Source organism: Cynocephalus volans, chromosome 6, assembly GCF_027409185.1.
Source record: "Cynocephalus volans isolate mCynVol1 chromosome 6, mCynVol1.pri, whole genome shotgun sequence".
NCBI lineage: Eukaryota > Metazoa > Chordata > Mammalia > Dermoptera > Cynocephalidae > Cynocephalus > Cynocephalus volans.
In genome coordinates this window covers 4983716-4989372 of record NC_084465.1, presented here as the reverse complement: position 1 = coordinate 4989372, position 5657 = coordinate 4983716, and positions in this window count along the sequence as shown.

Sequence of the window (5657 nt, the reverse complement as noted above, 5' to 3'; positions counted from 1 at the left end):
AAAAAAAACCCCGTTGAATTCTGAATTGCTTTCTAAGCAGGAGTGGGAGTGATGGTTATTTTCCAGGTTATTATTTGATAGAGCTCGCTAGAATTGAATTTATCAGAAAAACAGAGGGTATCCGTGAGGCTTTGTGAGAAGAGATAAAAGGGAACCAGAATAACAAAGATGATGTTTCTGGCAGCCAGGAAATATGCTCTGGGGAACAAAATAGAAATGTTGCTGTATTTTATCTCATTTTTCAGAAATGTGTCAATAGAAGTCTTTTGGGTTTACTAATGTGTCATACACCTGGACCTGGGTTTCTGTGGTAATTGGAGTTTAATAGTTTGATGTAACTTTGTGTAGAGGTTCAAGATGGGAGTGGGACAAGAGCCCAAGGGGCACTCAGGAAATCTAAGTTACATTCATAATACATTTGTTTGTTGTTGTTTTTATTTGAACTTTTTGTATGGTATTTGTCTGGGTTTTTGCATGGTATTTGTATGGGTTTTGGGCAATCAAATGACTGCTTACAAAAATAATGTGTAATGTGCAAAGCACCTTGGAGGCTTCAATAGACATTAGATATGACCTCTGCCTTTAAATATGTTCACCAGTGTTATACTGAATATGTCAGACTCAGCAGCAATCATTATATGATTTTTTTTTTCTCCAACTTTTCCTTCACAACAAATCTTTGGCTAATTCCAAACAGAACTACTTTGATTTTTGAAGGTATTATAGTTTTTTCTGATTCTTTTGCATCACAAGTAGCATCATTTACAACATTAAAGTGTCCATTACAGCCTAATGTAATACTCTTAACCCCAGCATTCATTCAAAGATAGGCTTCTCTCTCACAGCTGGAGCCTGCTTTGGGTCTGGAAGTCTGCACTGGGGGAGGGCAGGGAGGCCTTTTCTGCTTCCTAGTGTATTTCTTATTCCTCTGCTCACCAGCCCCAGTTTCCCACTTCTCCAAGATTTGGTTCAGGGCCAGAAGGAATTAGGGAAAAGGCACAGTGTCACAAGGTGGATGCACTTGTACTCTGGTGATGGAACTCTCTGATATGACAGATACACAGGCTGACACTTTTTCTCATGGGGACATTTGGGGGAATTTTCTTTAGAGAACCTCGTGCAGGATGTTAAAAGACAGCTGTAGTCTTTTCTCCAGCTGTGATACCCTCATTCATCCTCATGCTTCCAGTTTCCACCGTCTGCTGCTGGCTTCGCCCTGTTAGGTGGAGTTCCTTCCAAAATGGCCCATTTCTGGTTCCTGAGAAGCACCCATGTTTTCCCACCATCACCAGTGCCAACACAGCTTGCTCCCAATACAGCCACTTCTGTTCACATTGGGCTGCCTTGGAGGTAGATCTAGTTTCAGCTTCCTGGTTTTAAATTTTTCTAGGAGGGTTATAGATACTACTGCTTGTGTTTGCAAGGCACCCTTTTCTCCAAAGCATTCATTTCAAGCTGAGTCTAGGATTGGGGCAGGAAGAATATAGCATGAACTTGGAATATCTTGTAGTACCAGAAATTAAAGAAGAGGGATTGTTGAAAGGACAAGGGGCTGAATTGAAAGAGAGCCTAATAGCCAAAGCTGTAAAGTTTCAAGCAAGAAAATAAGTAGAGTTGATATAGAATACTAACCCCAAAGTAGGAAATAATCATCCATGAGTTTATACTGATAAATAAATATTTATATCAGTTAAATGATTAGTGTTTGAAAAGGGATAACTCTTCCTTATGGAGTAATTCCATTACAAAAATAGAAAGAAGGAAATAGAGAATCACTGTATTAATCTGGTTCTGTTGCTTATAACACAATACCTGAAACTGGATAAATTATAAAGAAATGAAACTTATTCCTTACAGCTTTGAAGGCTTGGAAGTCCAAGGTCCAGGGACCACATCTGGTGAGGGCCATCTTCGGTGTGGGAACTTTCTGCAGAGTCCCATGGCAATCAGGATATCACATTGCTAGAATGGGCTGAGCAAGAGTGAGTCTGCATTTCTTAAAAAAGCTCCCAAATGATGTGCATGTTGCTGGTCCTCTGAACACACTTTGAACACCTCTGAACACTGTCACCTTTGCTAAGTAATATGTAATGCAATACATAACACATTATGTCATATATAAATGACACATCAGTCTTTCACTTTGTGAAAGTGGTCTTAGTGGTAGTCTGCACATAATAGCCTCTTATTTCTTTGAACCGTGGTTAGAAATTTTGGTGCCATTCATTTGAAAGAAGGATTGAGATAAGGACAAAGAGAATGGGGATCCCATGATAAGTTACGCTGTCAACTGGCTTTGTGGCCATTAACAAGTATCAGCATCTCTAGACTTTAGCCACTGTCATTAAAAGATTTGTTCAATTAGGGGGTCTCCAGACATCTCACCAATACTAGCATTCTATTTCTAAATATATTTTATGCTTATCTACCCAGCTATGTTATAAAAAGCCCAGGTGCTAAATCTTTATTTTTACATATATTTTTCTTCCTGGAACAAAATATACACCCTTACATTTAGTGGATGCTCAATAAATATTTGTCGATGATGATGTGGAAGAACTTTGACAGTGAAATGAGAGTGGATCTAAGTAGTGAGGAATCCATACAGTTAAAAAAATCATTTTAGCAAATGTTTATGGCTGAATGATATTGACTTACTAAAATGAAAGTAATAAATTCCATAATATTTTATGCATGCTGAGTTTCTCATCTCTGACTTTGACAAGGGTTAGTAGAGTCAACCTCTCCAAAATTCAGTAGTAACAGCAGGGTAAAAGAGATATAAATGTTATCATTATAAAAATAATAAAACTTTTTGAAAACACAAGGAATACCTATATTTCCTTGCTCACACTTTTTAGTGATTCTACATCAACGAAACCTCCTGCTCTCTTTAAGGCATAATTCACCAAGATATTACCAAAACCACGTAGTCTTTCCAAATAGCTCCTATATTCTGACTTCTTTAAGATATATTCTATTTTGATTCTACCCACATCAGAATCTACATAATAATTTGAAAACTCAAACTCAGTGACCAGCCTACAAGCTATCAGTTTACTGGGTTGTGGGGCCATAAGTTGACGAGGGTTGAGAAAAAGATCAATGAAACAGACAAAATGACCTAGTCATAGTCTTTAAATGATGTATTATTACAGGCAGAGAATGTCACTATGACATTTATGAGCTAGAAAACAAGATGGGGGAGGGGTGAGGAATCAGCTTACAAGACCTAGAAATTCCTACCTGATGTATTCGAGTGATGAGCTGTGAGGCAAATCCTTCCACTTAGCAAGGAGAGCAAAAAAATACCCACTTTTCTTTTACCTGTTAAGTTACAGCTCTTATTTTAAGGGACAAAATGTGCAAATGGCTGCACTAAATGCAACTCTGAAAATAAGAATAGAACATGCAAGTGTAAAACTTATATGTTACCCAACTTTCAAAATGGCGAGAAAACCTTTAAATATGTTTTAGATACTATGGGAAATGTTGGGGTCTTATTCTGGACGAGTACCTCAGATGCCATAAATTTTAAAATTTATGTCACTCCACAACAAACTTCCCTTTGCAGCACTAGTGCTTTGAGGGCTCTGTCTAATCCATTTTGTTGTGTTTGTCATAAAGTGGACACCTAGAACAGACGTGTCACTGTTGCATGTGAAGGCAGCACCTGGACAGTGAAAAATGTGGGGATGAGTAAAAATTGAGACCAACGTGAGCTATTTTAATATCTTCACAAAACATTTTGATATCTGAAGTGGACAGCTAAAAATTAAATAATTGATAATGGAATTAAGGTTTCAGGGGAAAAGTATTTGGATCTGGGTGTGGTAGTATGGGGAATGAGCTGGAAAGTTAATATGGGATCAATAAAGCAATATCTAGAAAATGTGAAAATATAGTTTAAAATAATGTGATTTGTTGTGGAAGAGGAATTTTTAATTTTTCTCTGGATGAACTAGTCCTTGGCAGTAATTAGGGAAGAAAAGAGAACAGGTCAATCCATAGATCAAAGGATGGAATACTTATGTGAGAGGAGTGTGTTTCATTTTATTTAACCCTCACAGTAACCCTATGATGTGCTTTTGTAAAGAAGACTCAGAGATATTCAGGAACTTGCCTAAGGTTAACTATCTGTCAAGAGCCAGAACTGGATTTCTCACCAAGACGCTACCAATCTAACAGTTTACTTCTCACAATACTCTGGAGAGTAAATGGTACAAAAGAATTAATTAATTAATTGAAATGGTCTTTTAGCAATTTGGTCATTTGTTAAATTGGCCTTTGATTAAATAAGGTTCTTCTCCATTATGGGAACAGTACCATACAGGAACAATGTCCTACTAGAAATTGTGGCTCTCATTTATTTGCCGAGCAAGCGTTGATTTTTCAGAAGTTGATTTTGTACCTATTAATCTAACAACGCTTTTGTTAGCTCTAATAATGAGTTTTTGCTAATTCTGTATATTTGATCATAGTATCCACAAATGATGACAGTTATAAATTTTATTTCCTATACCTTATTGCTCCAATTCATTTATTATTATGTTTTTTTTGTATTGTATACATTTAAGGTGTAGAATGTGATATTTTGATATGCAGATGTTTCTTGAGTTACAATGGAGTTATGTCCCAATATACCCAAAGTTGAAAATATCATGTCAAAAATGTATTTAATCCACCAAATCTACCAAACATCATAGCTGAGCCTAGCCTACCTTAAGTGTGCTCAGAACACTTACATTAGCCTACAGTGTGCAAAATCATCTCACACAAAGCCTATTTTATAATAGGTATTGAATAGCTCGTGCAATTTATTGACTGCTGTACTGAAAGTGGAAAACAGAATGGCTTTGTAGGTGCTCGAAGTGTGCTTTCCACTGAACGTGTACCACTGTCACTTCATCCTAAAGTTAAAAAATCATTGTGAACCATTGTAAGCTGGGGATGTCTGAATATGTGTTGTGAAATGATTACAGCAATCAGGCTAATGAGCATATCTGTCACCTCACATAGTCTTGGTCAGGAACCCTGGTGCTATGTTCAACAGTAGTGTGACTAGTGAGAGTTGCTCAATATTCTAGCACAGTTGGGGTGCATAATGGTGTCATTTACTAAGACAGGGAGCAGCTTTGAGATACATATGATTATCCCTGTGACATATTCAAGAAGAGCTACTCAGTAGGAAGTTGGCTATGAATGGCTAGCTCTGGAAAGAAGTAACTTTAGGAGATTTGGACTTGGACATTATCAGCTTACAAGAATTAAACTGGGAGGTGTAACTGTCCAGTTTTTTCTCAGGGGTGTTCAGAACTGAAAAGTACTACACCTGGCTTTACAACAACAACAAAAAAGCAAGTTAAAATGTCTTTGAGTTTTCTCTAATCCATTAAAGAGATGAGGTTGCAGGACAACCAACTAAACCAAATCTAGGGTGAGATAGAAGACTACGGGCTGGGATAGGATATGAACACTTTCTTACATGATTCAGATGAAGTCAGGCATCAGTAGGAAGAATCCAGCTGGAGTAGTAGGCGAAACGCTGGAGGTCAGGTGTGGCTAGTTGGGGAGTATAGAGCTCCTGGGGATGTTTATATAGGGGAAGAGGAACATTCACATTCTCTTGAAAACTTTTTCTTCATGAATCCAGGCAT